Source organism: Artibeus jamaicensis, unplaced genomic scaffold (assembly GCF_021234435.1).
Source record: "Artibeus jamaicensis isolate MK-2021 breed Jamaican fruit bat unplaced genomic scaffold, CSHL_Jam_final contig_60, whole genome shotgun sequence".
Classification (NCBI taxonomy): domain Eukaryota; kingdom Metazoa; phylum Chordata; class Mammalia; order Chiroptera; family Phyllostomidae; genus Artibeus; species Artibeus jamaicensis.
Window position 1 is genome coordinate 3573612 of NW_026521900.1, and position 22533 is coordinate 3596144.

Here is a 22533-nt window from a genome sequence, read left to right on the forward strand (position 1 = left end):
TGCAATATACATTATACATATTATTATATATTTGTATAATATATATTAGCAGGTGAATTCTATCTTAGAAATCTTGCAGAAAGTCAATATTAAACTTTAGTAGCCTGCAGTAGAGTCATGGGGAAGGGGGACACCCCTTTAACTTGGACCCCTAGTCTTTCCACTCTTGAGTGGAAAAAGCTCTGTGTGATGTATAGCCCTCAGGTCATTCACATGCTGGTCTAAGAAGCTACTTTAATTAGTAAGAACAATTTCGGAATTATGGGAACCTCTGATTTATAGCCATTTGGTCGGAAACACAGGTGATATCCTCTATTTTCTTTCTTTCTTTTTTTTTTTTAATTTTTTTGTGTTTATTTGAGCAAAAATCTATTTGAATTGGGCAGTGCCAAACAGGAAGTGTTTAGGAATGTTCCACTTGCAAGACCTCAGGGAGAGACTATTATAGAGAAAAGGTGGAAGCAAAGCAAGGAATTTATTTATTTTTTAATTTTTAGAAATTTTTTATTTTTATTTTAAAAATATATTTTATTAATTATGCCATTACAGTTGTTCTATTTCCCCCCTTCATTCCTCAAATATCCTCTATTTTCAATTGGTGTCTGAAGCAGGGGGTTCAGTGGGGGGTGGTCAGTATCGTAGGACCGAGCCCTTAACCTATAACCCAAGGGGGAAGTTGTTGAAACCTCCAATCTATAGCTGGTTGGTCAAAAGCACAGGTAACAACTTGGACTTGCAATTGGCATCTGAGGTGAAGGGCAGTCTTGTGGGACTGACTGAACCCTTAATAAAGGTGGAATCTAGCCGTGGCTGGTGTAGCTCAGTGGATTGAGCGCGGGCCTGAGAACCAGACAATCGCGGTTCAATTCCCAGTCAGGGCACAAGCCAGGGTTGCAGGCTGGTTCCCTGCAGGCCAGTTCCCAGCAGGGGACGCACGAAAGGCAACCATACATTGATGTTTCTCTCCCTCTCTCCTTCCCTTCCCCTCTAAAGATAAATAAATAAAATCTTTTAAAAAACTGTAGCAGTATTAGTTAAATATTAAAATAAATAAAGGTGGAATCTGGGTAGATCGTTCAAAATCGAGTTAAATGGTAGGACACCCAACTGCTGCTGGAGAATCGTTAGTTGGTGATACCAGGAAAGAACCTCTCCCACCCTCCCTTCACACTAGTTGAAATTGGTAATCAGACTGTTAGAGCTTAATTGTTTACTTTTTTCTGGGAAAAGCAATACTAGACTAAATTAGAGTAGACTCTGAAGAAATTCTGGCCAAAGAAAGAGTTGGTTGAAATTTTGCCTTTTTGAACGATTTCCAGGCTGGCAAAGAATAAGAGGGTGTGATAAAGCAAAAAACAAGATGGAGCTAAAGCTTTTGACCAGCCTACAATTATGTAGAGAGAATGTAGTGAGAATTTTACTTGATGTCTAAGTTGAATTACCAAGTGGTACTCTGCCTGAGTGCAGTGCAATTTTGATTGTGAAATGGTTGTGAAAATCAGGTAGACTTTGTAGGTCCACAATTAAACTATAAGGCTTGTGTTTTAGATAGGTAAGACTTAGAAAATTTGGAATCTTTTGGACAGACACGGAGACAGAGCTGAACTATACAACTATTTAGGAGCTTTGAGTTGACTAGAACTAGCTTAGGGTCAGGAATGAAGTGAAATTAGTACCCCTAAGTCCTGCTGAGGCAATTCGCCTGTGCCCCAAACTGGTGGCAGAAAGATTCAGGCTTCTCAAGAATCATAGTTGTTACCCTCCAACTAGGAAAAATATGTACATTTTAGGGTGAGATGAAATAAGCAAGGTTGTACTAGTAAAAACAAATGAAAAGGCTCACATTATTTTGCACTGTGGTGGTTTACATAAAAATATACAATACAGCCCTTCACATTTTAAATAAAACCAGGAGATTCAAAAAGTATAGAGTAAAAGGAGTGAAATAATACCATGGACTCTGCATCCAAGTCCTTGGCTGGGAACAGGTCGGTTTCAGAGAGATTTTTACAGAGCAGGATGGACAGACTATTTTTTAAGCATGTCTGTTCTACTAGGCACTGATGTCCAAAATCCTATTGAATATCCATGAGCAGTAGCATATTAGCAGTCTGTGATCTTTGTTCTTCCTATGTTCTCTCTCAAGCCATGCCCTCTGTTTTCATGAAGAAAGATAAAATGGGACCATCTACTTAGATTTTTTTTTAGATTTAATTTATTTTTAGAGAGAGGGGCAGAAAGGGAGAAAGAGAGGGAGAGAAACATGGATGTGTGAGAGGTACATTGATGGGTTGCTTCTCACATGCCCCCAACTGGGACCTGGCCCACAACCCAGTCATATGCCCTGACTGGGGATCAAACTGGCGACCTTTTGGTTCTCCGGCTAGCACTTAATCCACCGACCCACACAAGCCAGGGCTCTACTTAGATTCTTAGTTAACATTTTTATATTAAAAATACCAAGTCATTGCTGTGACCTGTGTGGCTCAGTTGAGCATTGGTCCCGCATAGTGAAAGGTTGCCAGTTCAGTTCCTAGTCAGGGCGCATGCCTGGGTTGCCAGTTTGGTCCCCGGTCAGGGTGCACATAAGGGGCAACTGAGCCAGTGTATCTCACATTAGTGTTTCCATTTCTCTCTTCCTTGCCCTCCCCCTAAAAAGTAAATAAATAAAATCTTAAAAAATAAAAAATAATATCAAGTCATTTGTGGACTTTTCCTCATTCCATTCAAATCACAAAGCCTTCTCTAGGGTACATATTATCAAAGCTCCCTCCTCTTTTATATTAGCTTAGCCATTAACCTAGAAGACATTTCCACAAGTATGAAGCATTTACCTTCTTGTGCAGCATTTACCATCTTGTCTATGGAACTTTGAAATTCATAGCCCTGAAACTTTAAAAAAATACCTATTTATCCAGGAAATTCTGTGTATTTCCTGGATAAATCTTTAAGTGTCCTAATAAACAATGATGTACTTATGAAGCATTTCTGAGTGGAAAAAATAAAAGCACAATGGGAAATTTTATGAGGAAATCTAATATAACAAGGCTTTACCCTACCACGACTGGACCAGGAAATTAAAAAAATTAATTTCAAAGCTATAGCCAGGAGTTAGGAAAGAGAAACCCCAAAACAAAGGGAATAAGAAGGAAGGCCTGGACTGTGTGGACTTTAATCTAAGGATCTTTGCTGTGACATTAAACCTATTCTTTGAAATCAGAACTGTTAATTTCCTTATCCCATTAACTGAGAGGAAACTGTCAAAAGTGATCCAGCAGTCCTGTGAGGGCACCCACCCTGGGGGTAAAGTTGTGCGTAATGCGTAGCTCCACAAAGCATAGGAAGGGGTGAGTTGCTGGTGAGCTGGACTTGATAGGCTAGGTTCCTCCTAGAACTACTGGTGGGAGTGTAATTTATGGACTAAACCATATGAAATTGAATTTTTCCCCCTTAAAAATGTTTTAAAAAGATTTTTATTTATCTTTAGAGGGGAAGGGAAGGAGAGAGGGAGAGAAATAGCAATGTATGATTGCCTCTCATGCATCCCCTGCTGGGAACTGGCCTGCAACCCAGGCATGTGCCCTGACCGGGAATTGAACCATTATTCTCTAGTTCACAGGCCTGCACTCAATCCACTGAGCTACACCAGCCAGGGCAAAAAAAAAAAAATTAATGTATTGATTTAGAAAGTGGGGGGAGAAATATCTATTTGTTACTCCACTTATGCATTTATTGGTTGCTTCTTGTACTCGTATGTGCCCTGTCAGGAGATTAAACCTGCAATCTTGGTCTTGGGGGACAATGCTGTAAACAACTAAGCTACCAGGCCAGGGCAAATTTTTCCAACTTTTTAAAAATTGTGGTAAAATACATGTAACAAAATTTGCCATTTTAACCATTTTAAATGCACCATTCGTTAGCTTTAAGGTACAATCACGATGTTGTACAACCATCACCACTTTCTGTTTCCGTCATCCCAAACAGAAACAATAGACTTAGTGAGAGCAGACATCCTTGTTAATGGTGTACTTTTGATAGGGTTAAAAGGTATGTGTTCAAAGCTTACCAATACTGTCTGGTGGTGATTATGGGCAAATCACTTACCCTTAGTGTTTCCTTATTTAAAGACAGTGATCACAGCAGTATTTGTACTGACTACTTCACAGGGTTCTGAAGATTAAATAAAACAACTATGCAATTAGCAAGCCTAAAGTGTACATGGATGGTAGTGTCTACTCTTCAGGAACTCACAAGCTACAGGAACTCATAAGCTACTGGACAAGCCACTCATGGAAATAATTATTAAAAAACAAGAAAATAATGTTATGAATTATTAGGGCTATGAGGTTTGTGTTTTGGACAGCTTCCTAGATAAATTTTGTGAAAATTGTATAGACAAATGGTTTTAAAATTTAAGATACTAGTACTAAGTAATGTGCTCTCACTGTGTCACACTAAATTAGTTTGGATTCCAACCCTTGATTATAAATTAGTGTAAGTATAGTGTAAGTACCGGTAAATTCAACTCTATTCTGTACAAAATATAGGGATTTGTTTAATGAGGTTTTGCGATGATTTTTGCATACAATTTGGTGTCCACAGCATTAAGTCAAAAGAAACTCTGTGATTAACTAGAAACTGCATTTGTTTTCTCTTTATTTGGGCATCTAAGATAGTCTCTTATAGACTTGTTCCAAGCATTCCATTTATTTAAGATTAACCTGATAACTTAGTTTGGAATATAAACATAGTAAATAGTCCATGACATAGTGGATATTATGGGTTCATAAAGTCCTTCCGCTTTGTAACACTGACTTGTGATGATTTGGCACGGGACCCTCCTTGGCACTTTGTAATTTTTCCTTTGAAAAGTGGTAATAATTAGGTTGTGAGGAAGCCTAAGTGCTTCCAGGTACTGATGCTGCAGGAGCACCTGCTTCATGGGGTGGGGATGGGGAGCCCACTCGCAGCTACCCCCCTTCCAGCCTTATGAGATAGCCACACCTTTCTCCTATCGGTATTGAACAGGTGGCCAGGCCCTCGGAACCTCACATCGATGCCGCCTTCCAGCGTACCAACCTCTCGGGCCTGGCCGGCTTACCGGCCCCGTGACGCCGATCAGCTGCGCCGCGGGGACCCCCTAGCACCACGGGTGCGACAGCCTAGCGCGTGGTCTCCAGATCTCCTTTTTCCGCCACCCCTCCCCCCACAATCCCGGAACTAGGGGGGCAGTGACGTCATCATCCGGGCACTGGTCCTCGGGCCAGGGTTCACAATGGAACAAAAACAAGCGGCCTCCGAGCGACGCGGCTGTGGCTCCCGCGATTAACTCCGTCCTGGCCACGTAGCCCGCCTGTCCCGATCTCCTAGCTCCTCCTTTTGAGTGGTGTGCCAGATCCTTTCAGGCTCCCACTCCTGCCCGTCCTCTTGCCACCTCTGCCCTCACAACTGCTCCCCAGACGATGCCTAAGTAACGCTGTATCGTGTCGTGGCGGGACCCTGAAGGGGCGTGGCTGAAGGAACCTTGGTGAGCGAACTATCTTTACCGCATTGTCTTCCCCTCCCCCACCCCAGCTCCCCGAGTTCCAAGCGTCTCCCTAGGCTCGGCTCCCACGGCGGCTGGCGCCACTCTCCCAGGCTTGACGTGGGAGGAGGAGCTGAGAGAGCGGAGCGAGTCAGAGGAACAGCTGATCGAGAGAGGGGTGGAGGATAGGAGAAGGAGGTACGAGAGGCGGACCCTGTGGGGGCGGGGCTTGACGGGGGCGGCGACCTCAGAGCTTTGGGCGGTTCTGGAGCTAGTGGGAGTCTGCGCCGCTGTGCTGCTTTCTTAGCCACCGCTGCTGCTGCCCCTGCCGCCGCTACCGCCGCCGCCACTGGCCGAGCGGCTTTTTTTTTTTTTTTTCTCGGAGGGAGGGGTGGTTTGCTGGATCCGCCATATTGACGAGGACGGGCTTTCGCGGCTGCGGAAGATAGTCCCCGCCGCCGGCGGAGCTGCAGTCTCCGCACCCGGCCGGTCCGGGCCTCTGCCGCTCTGAGCCCCTCCCCGCCTCGCTCAGCTCACGGGCCTCGCGGGAGCCTGCCGCTGCCGCCTCTCACGGGAGGCGGTCGCCTCAGCGCCCGGTGCTTCGGTCGTCGCCGACAGCCAGCAGTAAGCTGCGGCCAAGCGACCAGGCCCGCAGCGGGGACAGAGACGGAGAGCAGGGGAAGGTGAAGCCGTCGCTGCGGGAGGAGGAGCAGAAGGAGGTGACGCAGGAGAAACGCACCGCTCGGAGCTTGTCTGAGCTCTGCGAGAGTCTCACAGCCTGAGGAGAGAAAGGGGGAAGAGGGCCGCCGCTGGCTTAGGAGGAGGAGGAGGTAGCGGCTACCGCCGTTGCACGGCGAGCGCTGTGAGCGGTGAATTCCGGCGCTCGTGTGCAATCCCCCGGTCCTGAGGCTCGCTGCAGCCTCTCGACACACTTTGTCGCCCGTCCCCCCTGGGCCTGGGATGCACCCTGGTGGGCCTTGTCCCAGGACTGAGTCGTGTTGCCGCCTCCGCTTGCCCTGCTTCTGAAGAGAAGACGTCTGTGTTGTGCGGTGAGTGGCCAGCCGAGACGGGGGACGAGCTTTTCTTGGGCCAACAGCTGGACTTCGCTGAGGGGAGGAGGGCGAGGGGTGTGTGTTTGTGTGTGCGTGCGTTCGCGGGGTTTCCATCCCGGCCGGGGGGCTTCCCCGCCCGTCCGTCACCACCGCCACCACCACCCCCGCACCGGGCCCGGGGTTGGGTGGGTGGCGGCGACGAGAGTATGGGTCTGGGTTCTCCGAGCCGGCGTCCCGGGAGCGTGTCTGTGTGTTTTGGACTGTAAGGGAAAATGGCTGACGGCTCCGTCCCTCCTCCTCCCCCTCCCCCCCTTCCCGTCCTGTCTGGGGCCGAGTGGGAGGATGGAGTCTCCCGGCCCTGCGGGCAGCCTCGGCATCAGCACCCAGAGCTCGGGTCAGCGCCTGGGGCTAGTGGCTCCCGGACCCCGCGGCTTCTAGTTGGACAGCCGTTCTCTCCATTCTCATTGCACTTGACACCAAACGCCATTATTGAGGTGGAGTGATTTGGAGCGGTAGAGCTAGGCCTAGGCTACGCCTGGCTATCGGGCCAAACGACTGGTCCGCCTCCCCCCACCCTGCCGCGATAACCCGCAGCTTCTCAGCCGGAGCCGGAGCCGGGTTATCGGCCTCCTCCACCTCCTTCGCCGCCCCCCCCCCCCCCCCCCTCACGAGGGCCAAAGCCGCGAAGGCTGTTTTGTTGCCGAAATCGCTTCCAAGCTAGGTTGGACCCACCACCTTTCTATTTTTAACTGTTTCTGCCAAAAATAGTAGCATGTGCGAGTTCGTTAATGATAAAGCCTTCAGGTTCTTGTGATGTGAGGATTCAGGATTGATAAATGGTTCGTTTTTCATTCATTGTGAAATGTTAAGTTAAAGAGTTGCGGAACAGGTGTATATACTTGCTTTGTAATATTTGTATGCATTTTTGTGGCAACTGGAACTTACCTTGGAATTTTTTGTATTTCCCATACAACTTAAAATTAAACATGTTATTTTTGAAAGTTCCATAGTTGAAACGTTAATTGGATTTTCCACTGTTAAGTTTACAGGTGTGTGTAATTTCTTCAAATTGTCTTTGAATTTAAGAGGGTATGTTAAATATTCATGCTTTATTTTGAGGGGAGGGAACTATTCCGTAGCACTCTTTCACCTGGAAACCCTTGAGTCCCTTAAATCTGCGTAACATTTGTATATCTTCACTTTTGAGAAAAAAATTGGAGTACGTCCATTAGGAAACTTTTCAGCAGATACCTAACCTTCCTCTTGGACCTCACTATACGTACTTTTAGTGATTAGATGGTAAGGACTGGTTAAACATGACTAGCTTGGCTTTCTTAATTTGTACACTTGAACTTTATAAAAATAGACTACAAACTCTCCTTTAGATTTCCCTGGTCTACTGATTTTAGTGGGCTGCCATTTTGGTTTCGGCTAATGTCTTCCAAGTTCCTTAAAAGATTCCTGTATTAAATATATAAATATGTCAATATTTGTGTTCTCAATTTTAAAACTCGTGCTTTGTCTTATAACTTTAATTTTTTAAGCGTTATTTCAGTGTTTGGATAGAGTGAAAATGAGAAATATTCTGAATTGGTGTACAAAGGGTGAACTCAAAATACTTATAATCATATTTTCTTTTGCTTTCTCTTAACTAAAAAATAAGACTTTTGAATTTAACAACAAATTTTTCTATTCCTTTTTAAATGTTTTTTTGCATGAACATTTAAGTTGTAATTCTCAAGGTATTATCTTAATGTTCTTTTGTTTGTTGACCTTGTCTGTTTCTGAGGGAAAATTTCTGGAGAGATTAAATAACAGCAAGAACAGTACATACAAGAATCTGAATTCTTCAGAAAGGAATTTTGAAGGACAGATTATACCTTTCACCAAATTATTGAGATATCTTGGTGGTCTGGAGTCTTATTTTATGCCTAGAATGCTCAAATAGGATTTACTTTGGATCTTTTATCTTTCAGGATTTTGAAATAAATTTTAACTTCTCAAGAAGATGAGAGATTTCATGGATATCCCCTCATAATTTTCTTTGATGTGGTATTAATAATGTTCTTACAGGTTTTGAAAATGGATGTTTTCATGAAATGAATTTACTTGTCATGAATTTGCTAGTTCTTGATTAGTTGTACACGGAAGCATTCTTTTAACTTACTTTATTTCATAGGGTAAATTTGAAAGCGTAGTTTTTATACTCTAGTTTTGGAATTTTAGTATTGAAACCAATCTTTGTTCTAAATCAGGTTATGGAAAGTTGTTTGAAAATTGTAGGGGTGTGTGGTAAAGGATTAGTTCATTTGTAAGACTTGGGCATTTATGGGGGAGGGTCTGATTTTGTGGTTATTCAGCTAGTTGGGTTTTTTTTTAATTCTAAAAGAATGTAATGTTTTATAACAGCCCTACATTATAATCTCCTCTTATGCTGGTATGTTTTCTGAATCTTGATATCTCATATGTTAACTGAAAAACAGTAATTTGGTTTTCATTTGGTTTTTTGAGGAGCTGCATCTTTAAAAACTATTGTGCTTATTGCTAAGTTGTCTTATTTTAAAAGTGTAATGTTAGTAGTATTTGGGAAAGGGTTAATGCATATACCTCAATCCTGGCTGCATATTAGAGTCACTTGCAAGAGTTTAGAAAAGAAAAAAAATGCCCGAGTCCCACTCCCAGAGACTGATGAATTGGTTTGATTTGGGGTCTGGGCAAAGGTATATTTTAAAAGCACTGTGGGTGCTTTCTCATATTCAGTCAGGCTTGAAAACCACTGTGTTATAGCTGTGAACATGTTCTTACTGAACTTTCAAGTGAACAAATAAGATGGATTTCTTTTTCCCACTCAACTGCTTAGGTCTATGTTAAACACTTCCCATTTTATTACCTTATGTAGATAGTATTATCTCCCTTTTACAGATGAAGGACTGAGGTCTGTCAGGCTCAACCGGTGGTGCTTTGACTATTATGCCACATTAGTGAAGTAACACTGATTACTTATTTTTTAAAAAACACTTAGAACTTGAGTTTCTTATACCAGTGTAACTTCAGATTAAAATTTCAAAATGACAGTAGTCTGCAATTTGGGTAATCTTGGTTGTCCAAGGGAGATGCTAAAGCTATGTAGCAAATATGATCTTTCCCTTCCATGTGTCTTCCAGCATGTTTAGGTTGATAGTTTAGTTGGTGGGTGTGCTTATGATTAAAATAATATTAGGCAATTAAACATTCTTCAAAGATGTAAAATCCAGGCATTTGTCTCCCAGTAATTTAAGTTATCTCATAAGTGAACATTTAATACCATGTGACTATTAGTTTAATTTGAGAATTCTGAGTTTTATTTAACCTTGTTTAATCTCTGTAAATTTTACAAAAACTTTTTGAAACTAAGGGCTTCATTTTGCGTTTTTATAGTTATAGTTGGAAATTTCATAGAATGAACGGAATAACAATAACTTATTTTATTCATTTCTTTTCATTTCCTTGGGCCATTATGCTGAATTTGTATTGAGAGAGGTGCGAAAGAGTCTGCTGATGTAGAATCTATAAGCATTTGTTTTTCTTTTTTAAGATTTTATTTATTTATTTTTAGAGAGGGGGGAAGGGAAGAAGAAAGAGGAGAGAAACATCACTGCAGCCCAGGCATGTGCCGGGGACCAGGGATCCAACCCTGGTGACCTTTTGGTGTGCAGGTCTCCACTCAATCCACTGAGCCACCCCAGCCAGGGCTATGAGCATTCTTAATGTGGTACAAGATTTGTCAAAGATTCTTCTATTAAATTTAATGATTACTGTAGTCCTATTTTCTATGCTATAAAGTCTATTATAAGGAAAAAAGACCTCATGAAACTTCTGATAAGTATTTTGAAGTTTGAATTTATCATTCAGTTGTTCCTATTCAATTCAGTGGCCAATGTAATACTCTTTTAAGGAATAAGGTGTGAAAAATAGACTGTTAAGATGAGCTGTCTTACATTTGTTCTTTAAATGTCTCTGTGCTTGTCTTGTGCACTTCAGTACACACACACATACATATACATATATTCTACAGCAAATGGGTTTCCAATTTTATTTTTAGTCACTGTCTAATAATGATTTTTCTACCTCACTTTGTATTAGAATCACCTACATACGGAACTTTAAAAAAAAATGAATTTGCCTAGGTCTTACTCTCTGGAGATTATAATTAAATAGATTTGGGGTGTAAACAGAACATTGAAAAACCTCAAAAGGCAATTCTGATGTGCACTTAAGGTTTGTTTGTTTTGCAATCCTTTTAGGGAAAGGGGAGGTCCGAGACTCTTGAGTTTGTGTCCTACCATTAGGCAGTAACATTCCTGCTTGGGTTAGTTTTGTTAGTCACATTGCCAAAAATTACAGACACAAACGTAGTGAAAAGTTCGGACACTGGACGAATAGTTGGGAGAGACCAGGAGTCCACATAGAATTTTATGCACATGTACACATATATATTTGTTCATTATCTCTTACTAAGCACCTTAGAGTTATGGTTCCAGGTCTAATACGTTAATGTCCAGTAAGGCATTAGTTTCTTTTTTATCCATTCAACAAATACTTATTGGGCTAGAAATTATTCATGTCTAGAAGCTTTATATTATATGAAATGAGCATTGGACTAGCTGATCTTTAAAGTTGTACTATAATTTTGTCATTATTGTGCCTCACAGGAGAATGAATTATTAGGTTTATACGTAGTTGTGGTATAAGCCAATGGAATTTTCCTTTTACCTTTCAGTTTCTCTAAAGAAGTTAGGTGGAATTTTATTCTGAGCTTCAGTCTCCTCCAGTGAGCCCAAATGTCATGTACAGTAGAAATAGGTTCTTTTAGAATTCTTGCATATTCACTTCAGGAGTCACTGTGCTTGTGATGCTTTTCGTTTTTGCCAGATATTACATACTCTGGTGTCACTCCTTCTCTTGTTCCTTCCCTGTATTGATGCTCTGTAAGTTATCCCTATGCTGTGTTTTTTTTTTAAGTTTGTTTTATTTAGTGTAGATTAATTTTGTCCTCCAAATTCTTTTTAGGTTGGTGACATCCATCTGGTCAGACTCAAGATCCTGGGTTCACTGCTGCATCCCTAGCACCTAGAAAATGCCTGGCATACAGACTGTCAATAATAATTTGTTGCATGAGTAGTCAGTTCACCATATTATATTCTTGTTGAGTTCCCTTTTCCCTCCCCCCCCCCATTTTTATTGCTTGGAGTCTCACTGAACTTAACCCTAATCCTTTTACGATGAGCCATCCTGAAAGGAGTCTTAGATCCAGTCAAACTCTGGTTTTCAAGTAGGTGAAGTGACTTCACTTAAGATAGCATGCTTCTTCATGAAGCTATTTCCGTATCTAATGAGTCACATTAATTAGTGAATTCTTTGAATCCCATTGCTTTGGTAGTCACTCATAAAATTTATACTTAAATCTCTCCCTAATAATGGATAATAAGCAGGGATTTTGTCCTTTATCTTTATATATTATGTAGCATGCAATATTACATTGTTTACAGTAATAACTTGATTGCCTCAGTGGCAAAATCTGGGGGAATATTTGACTCCAGGAACCTTAGAACTGCTTGTACAAAATTGATGTGTTATGTACCCCTTTCAGTTTATCCTTTCTGTAACTGACCAGTCATGTAAAATTTGAACATTTTAGACTCAGAGTAGCCAACCATTATCAAAGGAATTGTGTTTCTGGGAATGATTTTGAATAGTTTTGGATCCCATCCTCAGCCACAAAGCCTGTGTAGTGGGAAGAGAAGAAAATTTAGGAAGAATAAAAAGGGTCTTTGACTTTTTTCCCTTTCCTATTCCACTTATGTTTCTTTCCTTCCTGTTGCCTTTGGTGGTTATTGAGAGTTGTAAGTGTTAGTTGTTGGTTACATCCCTTTTCTGTGAGCTAGTTACTAACTGTAAGTGTACTCAATTAACTTGGATCCGAGAGAGCATGGAAATTATTATATAAGGCATTAGACCCATCATCTTTTACCTAGTGGTATTATCTCTAAGGTAGTTACGAAAGATATGGTTGCTCTCCTTGATAGCACCTCCAGGGGTTCAGAGTAGGGATCAGCATACTTTCTATAAAGGACTGGATCATAATTATTTTGGGCTTTGTGTTCTAAGAGGCAAAACTGATGATATTAAGTAAGCTTTTTATTGATGAAATTCAAAATAAAATCAGTAAAATTATTGGTAATTAGGGTCTAATAAGGATAGATTTTCAGGGGGCCTATTAAAATAGTATTTTGCCAGATTGGGGTTTAAAGTTAGTGTTCCTTGTCATCAAATTGATGGTATGTTTCTGTGTTAAATTCATTCTCTGCTTGTAGGCTGTGCAAAAATAGGAGGCTGGATTTGGTCTGTGACCATATTTGCCAGACCTGGTTTAGAACAGTGTTCCTCAAACCTGGAAGGCGAGTTAAAACAAATTGCTGGACCCTGCCCCCAGAGTTCGATTCAGTAACTGGAATGGGGCTCAAAAATACGCGTTTCTAGCCCTGACTAGTATGGCTCAGTTGGTTGGGCATTTCCCCACATATGGAAAGGTCACCTGTTAGATTTCAGGTCAGAGCACGTGTGAGTTGTGGATTCCATCCCTGGTCTGGGCATGTACAAGAGGCTCTTCCTCCATTCCCCTCTCTCTAAAAAATAGGCATTTCTGACAAGTTCCTGAGTATGGAATCACCCTTGGAAAATTACTGGTTTAGACATGAATGTTAGCGTACCTACTTTTCTTTAGGCTTTCCACTTTGTCTAATTTTTCTTGATTTTCAAAATTTTGTACTTCATTTAAAATTCAACAGTTACATGTTAAATGCATATTATGTGCTAGGTATTATACCAGGTAATGGGTACAAGGTGAGCAAAACAGAACCGTCCCTGTCATAGGCTACAGTAAGTTTAAAAAACAATTTCCAAAAATTCTTTAGCCAGAGTCTGAGACAGCACTGTATTGAAAGCAGGGCAGTGGTGTTTGATACTCATGTTAAAGCAAAGTTAAATTGGAGAAATGCATTATCAAAATATTTTATTAATTTGCAATATTTTATTTCAGAGTTTTCATCTGAATTCTAGCTTAAGCTTTAAGAACATACTGCTGTTAAAAAGTGATGTAGCCTATTAGGAAAAATAATATATTCAGGGGAAATTGTTTTTCTGATTGAGGATGAAAGTATGCACATAAATCTAGTAGCAGTAATTTTGTTTGGCACAGATGGTTTCAGAGAAAATGTTGATCATTGTTGTTCATCACTAAGAGAAGTAGCAAAAGAAGCTTATCACTTCTAATTGTATGTCACTCCGCTAGTTACTCTTACACTTACTGGTCTGAGGACCCCTTATATTTATTGAGGGCCCCAAAAGGTTTTTATTTATATGGGGTTATATCCAGTGATACTATATTAGAAATTAAAACAAGCATCAGTGAACCACACTTTGAGAAACAATGCCTTAAATTCTCAAGGAAAGTTTGCATTATCTTTTGAGTGGTTTATCTCCTATAATTTTTTACTTTTTTTTAATATTTTATTTATTTATCTTTAGAGGGGAAGGGAAGGAGAGAGGGAGAGAAACATCAATGTATGGTTGCCTTTCGTGCGTCCCCTGCTGGGAACCGGCCTGCAGGGAACCAGCCTGCAACCCTGGCTTGTGCCCTGACTGGGAATCGAACCGCGATTGTCTGGTTCGCAGGCCCGCGCTCAATCCACTGAGCTACACCAGCCAGGGCTTATTTTTTACTTTTTAATTGAGATATAACTTGCATACACCAAGCCTGCAAATTTTAAGTGTGTAGTTTGAGAAAATTTTACAAATGTATACATCTGTATAAATACCATTTAGATCAACATACAGAAAATTTCTAGCATCCCAGAAGGCTCCTTCATGCCTCTCCCTCCACCAAAAAATATACGCCACAGTATCCTGAACTCTGTCTTTCAATTAATTAGTTATGCCTGATTTTAAACTCCATGGAGGTTTTAAACTAAATGAAATAGTACAGAATGCATCCCTGAGTCTCACTTCTTTTACCTAAGATGATTAATTTCTTCTTTTTTATTACTGGGTAGTAATTATATGAAATATACTATGATTTATTCATTCTATTGTTGGTGGACATTCAGATTGTTTACTGTGTTTTTACCAATTATAAAGAGTATTGCCATGATTATTATAGTACATGTCTTTTGGTGCACACCCAGAAGTGGAATTGCTGGGTTATAGGGTATGTGTGTTTGGCTCTAGTAGATACTGCCAACCAGGTTTCCCAAGTAATTGGTTGTGCCATTTTAGAATCCCACCAGCAATGTAGTTCACGCTGCTCTTACTTATCAACACTTACTGTAGCCATTTTGATGGAGATTTAGGAATATCTAATTGTGGCTTGGCCATATGATGTCTAGAATCTTTGCATGTGTTTATTGGTGTTTCTGGTATTTAATTCTTGCTTACCTATAAAACTTGAAATTTGACCAGTAGGCAGCTGTTAAATCTTACAGCCAAAATCACTAGCCGAATGAATTCTTTGAAATAAGAGATTTAAAAAATGAACTTAACGATTTATTAGGGATAAGAGGGATTAAATGTATTAATTTAAAAATAAGCATTTTTGGCTTTAGAATATGTCTGGAAAGATCTTTGCTCTTGAGAGATTCAATACTTCAGACTAAAATATGGCCTTCAGCTATAAACCAGGAAGATAAGAAATAAGTGTTAGCAAGGATGTGGAGAACAGGGAACCCTTGTGCACTGTTAGTGGAAATGTAAATTGGTTTAGCTACTGTAGAAAACAATATGGAGACTTCGCAAAAAATTAAAAAGTAGAACTGCCATATGATTCAGCAAATGTACTTGTGGGTATTTATCTGAAGAAAATGAAAACACTAACTTTAAAAGATACATGTACCCCCATGCTCATTGTAGCACTATTTTACAATAGGCAAGATAATGGATGAATGGATAAAGAAATTATGGTGTGTGTATGCATATATAACTATTATTATTTAGCTATAAAAAAAGAATTGAAATCTTGCCATTTGTCACAACATGTGTGAGCCTCAAGGTCATAATGCTAAGTGAAGTAGAGAAAGACAAATTAATACCATATGTTTCTTATAGGCATAATCTTAAAAAAAAAACAAACAAGCCAAAAAACCCAAACTCATAGATACAGAGAACAGATTGTTAGTTTCCAGAGACCGGTTGGGGAGAGATGGGGTGAAGGGGAACAAGTTATATTTTTCATAAATATTTTTTTACTCGCCTTTAATTATATAACTAATTTAACTAGATTTCACCCATATAAACATGTTTTAAGGAATTGACGACATAAACAACCCTTATATATCCTTAAGTATATCTGATTTGTTTTGATAACATTGCGTGTGTTTTCATCATTGGTGAACTTTTTGAGTAGGCCAAATATTCTCAGTTAAAATTTAACGCCTGCTGTTAAAAGATAGGAGAAACGAAGTTATACATGCCACATGAGGTGACTGGTGCTGGTTGGATTCTAAATTACTGTTACATTTACTGTATTAAGGCTATTCCATTCCATTTCTCACACCTTTTCTCCTTTATCCCTACCAAACTTATTTGGCCTACTACTCATCCTTATCCTTTAAGATACAACTCTAATGTTCTGAGAAATTTGTGTAGGTATTCTCTATCCTCATTTAACTTACTTCTCCCCTTTTCCAAACTTACTGTTAAGGAAATCAAACATACAGATGTAGATAAAACTTTCGTCAACTAACTTTATTTCATGGCTGTTCTTTTTTATGTACCCCTTCTTTTTTGAAACAAATCCTAGGCAGCATTTCAAAATATGTCAGTATATTCCAGTCCAATTTAGATGTTTTCCGTTGGTGTTCTCATTGCCTTTCTCTGTTGTAAATTACAGGGTTTTAATGTAGTTCTTAGATATTTTTTATTCTATTTTGTAAACCTCTCACATCAGTAGCTAATACTTAGCACCTGTATGTGAGGAACTGTGTACTTGCTTCATATACTTAATACATTCTTTATATTCTTACAAGAGTTCTAAAAGGTAGATACTACTATCCCCTACTATCCCAGTTTTGTATATAAGTAAACCAAGGTATAGCTGTTAAAGAACTTGTCAGTCAGGCTTGGACACCCAGGTAGGTGGCAGAGCAGATGTTCAAACTGAGGCAGTTTATCTTCAGTCTGTACTCTTAACCATTACACTATACAATGTCTTGAGGGAATGAGTGCTGTTACTACTTTCAATTTATCAATAGCACATGGGCATTATTCTTTCATAAAATATACCCTTCTCATTTAAAAAATGAGGTTACCTTCCCTTCAGCTCTTGCATCATTTCATTTGTGATCTGTCCAAAAAATGACCGATCTTTGGATGTTTCCTTTAATAATAGTGTCTCAATATAATAAGGGGGGTGCCATACTTGAATTATATATTTTTTAATTTTGTATCTACTCTAAAATTTTTAATGTTGAGTTTTTATTTTTGCTTTAACATTCTGTTTTAAAATTTCATTAGCAGTAACTTGGTGTATACCTTCCACTTTTTATTTTTCTTTTGATTTGAGTGTTAGTCATCATGGTATAGTGCAGTGTTATTTTGAAGATGGACAGGCTTAAAAGGCTAGTTTTTGTCTTCGATCACTCTCGATGGAATCACATGTGTAAAGTTGTATTACAGAAACAACGTAAATGCACATCAGCTAATGAGTGCATAAATAAAATGTGTACCATACAATGGAATATTTTTGACAATAAAAAGAAATGCTACAACTTGGATAAACCTTGCAAACAATCATGCTAGGTGAAAGAAGCCTGTCATCAAAGATTTCATATTGTATGATGCCATTTATATGAAATGCCTAGAATAGGCAAACCTATAAAAATAGAATGTAGATTACATTGGGACTGGGGTGAGATAAGAGAGACTGGGGAATGGTTGATACTAATGGGTATGGGGTTTTCTTTTTGGGGTGATGAAAATATTCTGAAATTGATTGTGGTGATAACTTACAATTGAATAAACTAAAAACATTATATACTTTATATAGTAATGTGAATTCTTAAAGCTGTTGTTTTAAAATTATAGGTAATTGAAAATAATCTCATTGACTAAAAGGAATTTCCAATTCAGTTTCTTTTTCAAGTTATCTTTTTTACATAACTAATTGGAAAATCAGGTTAAAAAGGGTACCCACTGGATGCACATTGAAAATGATGATTATCAATGATCTGTCTTGCTTAAAATGTTGACTAAATGAAATGAGGTCTTAGTTTTCTGAGTATTATATCAGCATTTCATGATTGGATTGCTGACTTCTAATGGTGTCAACTGATTGTGATAAAGTTTGATAAGAGTTGTTATTAGATAACTGAGTTGTTAACCTCTCATTTAACACAGGTGTATCTTGTGTGACATTTGGTATGTCATTGTGTCTAATGTTTTAAGTCACCATTGCTCACTTGATCACTAGGTTGATTTGTTTAGGAACTGGAATTTACTGGGACCTTGCACCCTTTGTAAGTATTTAATAAAGGAATATTTAAGTACAAGTATACCTTCCACTTGAAAAGCAATCTGGTTGTATCTACACTAAACATTCCTAATTTGGAGGGTGTCATAGTGTAGAAAATTGTGAATATTAACTTTCTGTTTCAGTGATCAGAACTATAACAATATAGGTATCAGTGACAAGATAAAAATAACTTTGAAAGGAAGAGAGACCTTCCTTGTTTTTTTTTATTTTTATTTTTTTTTAAGAGAAGCCTCTTCTCTTCTTTTTTTTTTTTTTTTTTAATTTTTTTATTTATTTATCTTTAGAGGGGAAAGGAAGGAGAGAGGGAGAGAAGCATCAATGTATGGTTGCCTTTCATGCTTCCCCTGCTGGGAACTGGCCTGCAGGAGACCAGTCTGCAACCCAGGCATGTGCCCTGACTGGGAATCGAACCGCGATTGTCTGGTTCGCAGGCCTGCGCTCAATCCACTGAGCTACACCAGCCAGGGCGAGACCTTCCTTGTTAACTCAGTGGGCTTCACAAATGTAACAGAAAAAACATTTAAGGGGTTCCTGGCTGGGTAGGGTATGTCAGTTGATTAGAGCATTGTCCCAGTACACTTAAGGTTGTGGGTTCTGTCTGGTCAGGGCACATACAAGAAGCAACCAATGAATGCATAAATAAGTGGAACAAAAAATTGATGTTTCTCTAAAATCAATAAATAAAAAATTGTATAAGGAAACATTCAAGGGTAGATTAGATGTAGAAATACCTACATTTGGAGCAGTTAATTTCCAAATCTTTATTGAGCACCTATCTCCCATTTCCTTAAAAGGTTTTGGCCTTCATAGTATCTCTTTGTTGCTTCTTTTGTGCCCAAGTTCAAACAAGTATTTTCTTTTAAAAACAAATACGTTTTCTTTTCATTTTTATGATAGCCTTAAACAGTCCATGTATTTTGTTCATGTACACTCAAAATGTATATTCTGCTGTATTTTGTTAGTGTTCTATGAATGTCTATAATCTAGTTGATGTGTGCATAGTGTTGTTAAAGTCTTGTTCTTTTTTTTAATTTGAGGTATAATTGACATAATATTAGTTTTCAGGTGTACAGTGTAATGATTTGATATTCGTATATGTTGCAAAATGATCACCACAGTAAGTACAATAAATATCCATTACCATACGTTGTTTAAAAAAAAAATGTTTTCCTGCCCTGGATGGTGTGGCTCAGTGGATTGAGCACTGGCCTGCAAACCAAAGGGTTGCTGGTGTGATTCCCAGTTAGGGCATGTGATCCCCAGTAGGGCATGTGCTCAAGAGGCAACAACACATTGATATTTCTCTCCCTCTTTCTCCCTGCCTTTCTCTCTCAAAAAATTAAACAAAATTAAAAAAGATGTTTTCTTTATGATGAAAACTTTGAGGAACTATTTTCCTAGCTACTTTCGTATATCAGACAATATTAACTGTAGTCAGCATGTTGTACATTACATCCCCATGACCTGAAACTGAAAATTTGTTCCTTTTGATCACCTTTTACCCATTTTGCCCACGCCCCCATCCCCTGCCTAAGGCAGTCACCACTCCTTTCTCTGTATATGTGAGCTTGGAGTTTTTTGTTTTTGTTTTAGATTCCACATATAAGTGAGGTCATATAGTGTTTATCTTTTGCTGTCCAACTTATTTCACTTAACATAATGCCTTCACAGTTTGTCCATGTTGGAAATGGCAAGATTTCCTTTTTTATGGCTAAATAATATTCCATTGTAGATATTAAAAACCACATTTTATTTACCCAGTTAATGATGGACATTTAGTTGTTTCCATGTCTTGGCTGTTGTAAATAATGGGATATATACAGGATGGGGCAAAAGTAGATTTATAGTTTGTATGGAAAATAATAAGTAATTAATAATACAAGGATAAACTTTTGTGTACTCAAAACTGCAAACCTACTTTACCCCCATCCTGTATATGTTTTCAAATTAATGTTTTTGTTTTCTTTGGATAAATATCCAGAAATGGAATTGCTGGATCATATGGTGGTTCTATTTTGAATATTTTGATAAACCTCCATACTGTTTTCCTTAATGGCTGAATCAATTTGCATTCCCACCAACAGTGCACAAGAGTTCCCTTTTTTCCACATCCTCCCCACCAACACTTATTATTTGTTGTCTTTTTGATAATAGGCATTCTGCAGGTTTGAGGTTTTGATTTCTCAGGATTAATGTTGAGCACCTTTTCATGTATCTGTAGGCTATCTGTATGACCTCTTTGGAAAATATTTATTCGTATCAGCTTATTTTTTAAATATTTTTAAATTTATTTTTTAAAGAGGGAAACATCAATGTGGGGACCTAGCCTACAACACAAGGCATGTGCCCTACACTGGGAATCCAACCAATGACCCTTTGGTTCGCAGGCCAGCATTCAATCCGCTGAGCTGCAACAGCGAGGGCCCATTTTTTTAATCTTGGGGGGGGTTGGGGGGGGTTGTTTGTTTTTTGCTTTTATTTATATTTTGGATATCAACCCCTTATCAGATACATGATTTGTGAATAGTTTCTTCAATTCAGTAGGTTGCCTTTTTATTTTTATTGCCTTTGCTGTGTTTTTTTGCATGTGAGCCCCTTATATCCATGATTTATCATTTGTTTCTCACATTTCATGGGTTGTCTTTTCATTGTCTTGATAGTGCTCTTTGAAACAAACATTTTTCATTTTGATGTTTATTTTATCTGTTGCTCCTCTTTTTGGTGCCATATCTGGAAGAATCTTGCTAAATCATAGGTCATGCAGATTTACTACTATGTTTTGTCTTAAGAATTTTATAGTGTTTGATTTTATGTTTAGGTCTGTGATCAATTTTGAATTAAATTTATTCTTTTATTGAGAAGTGTATTTCTATATGTAATAGACCTAATCACACATTGTGTATACATAGCTTTTCGGTGTATTTAAATCAGTTAAGAAAGGAGAAAAAATGCATTTATAAAGTTTCTTTTGTTTTTTTTTTAAGATTTTATTTATTTACTTCTTAGAGGGAAAGGGAGGGAGAAAGAGAAAAATTAACGTGTGAGCCATGTATCAGTTGGTTGCCTTTCCCATGCACCCAAGTAGGCGGCGGCCTGTCCTGCAACCCAAGCATGTACCCTGACAAGGAATTGAACTTGCAAACTTTTGGTTCACAAGCCAGCACTCAGTCCACTGAGCCACACCAGCCAGGGCTACTGTTTTTGTAATTATACTTGCTAGTGCTTTTCCACTGGGGATTGGGTCTGCAAGCTCTTTATCCTGTCGTGGAGGAAGTCAACCTCTGACTTTATTTTTGAAAGACTTTTGTGTTGTTCCTCTACCCTCCCCACACTCTAGTACTTTGAATATGTCTTCCCTCTGACTCTGATTCCATGTTTTCTGATAAGAAATCAGTTTATATTCTTACAGAGAAACTTTTGTATGTGATTTACTTTTGCTGCTTTCAAGATTGTATTTGGCTTTGACATTTTTTAAAGATGGTTCTCAGTCTGGTTTGTTGCATTTATACCACTTGGAGTTTATTCAGCTTCTTGAATTTATAGATTAATGTTTTTCATTTGGGGAGAATGTTTCTGTTTCTTTTTTTCTTCTGGGATTTCATTATGTATACAGCAGTTTGCTTAATTGTGTTCCACATTTCTGTGAAATTCTCATTTTCTTTTTCTCTGTTTTTCAGTTGCTTAATCTGTTGATCTTTTAGTTTGCTGATCTTTGTTCCAACAGTTTATAGCTTCTGTTGAATCACTTTGGTGAAATTTTTATTTCAGTTATTGTACTTTTTGACTGAAATTTTCATTTGGTTCTGTATTATTAGTTTTTAATATCTCTTTATTGATAGTCTAACTGTTGCATATTTTCCTTTACTTCTTTTAAGTCGGTTACCTTTGGTTCTTGGAACACACTCATAATAGTTTTGACCTCTTTTGCTAAGTGACATGTGTATCCTCTTGAGGGTGTTTTTTTGTTTTGTTTTGTTTGAAGATTTTATTTATCTTTAGAGGGGGAGGAAAGGAGAGAGGGAGAGAGAAACATCAATGTATGGTTGCCTTTCGTGCATCCCCTGCTGGGAACCTGCCTGCAACCCAGGAATGTGCCCTGACTGGGAATCGAACCATGATTGTCTGGTTCGCAGGCCCGTGCTCAATCCACTGAGCTACACCAGCCAGGTTTTTTTTTCTTTTAATGTTAGTGGTCACTTTTTTTTCCTTTTTTCACATCTTGGTGTTTTTTTTTGTTTGTTTGTTTTTGTGGGGTGGTTATTTTGTTTATATATATATATTTTTTATGTAAACTGGACCTTTCATATGATCTAGCGACTTTGAAACTGATTTTTCACTACTTTCTGTTTCCAGGGTCTAGTTATTTGCTTGCTTATTTGTCTAGTGACTGGTGG

The 22533-nt window shown here is 38.8% G+C and overlaps 1 protein-coding gene across 6 annotated transcripts in view; it reads left to right on the forward strand.

Moving 5' to 3' along the window:
• USP9X (ubiquitin specific peptidase 9 X-linked) overlaps positions 1-22533 on the forward strand; it is a 393159-nt gene that overhangs the window by 267583 nt on the left and 103043 nt on the right. For 4 of the 6 annotated variants that reach the window (XM_037165292.2, XM_037165325.2, XM_037165318.2 and 1 more), the window contains exon 1: positions 5901-6573. The exons of 1 other annotated variant lie outside the window; for it this stretch is intronic. The gene's annotated coding sequence lies outside the window, so the exon portion shown is untranslated. Of the gene's footprint in view, positions 1-5270; positions 5528-5900; positions 6574-22533 lie in introns of those variants that run through there. One more of the 6 variants, XM_037165309.2, reaches the window with a different exon arrangement.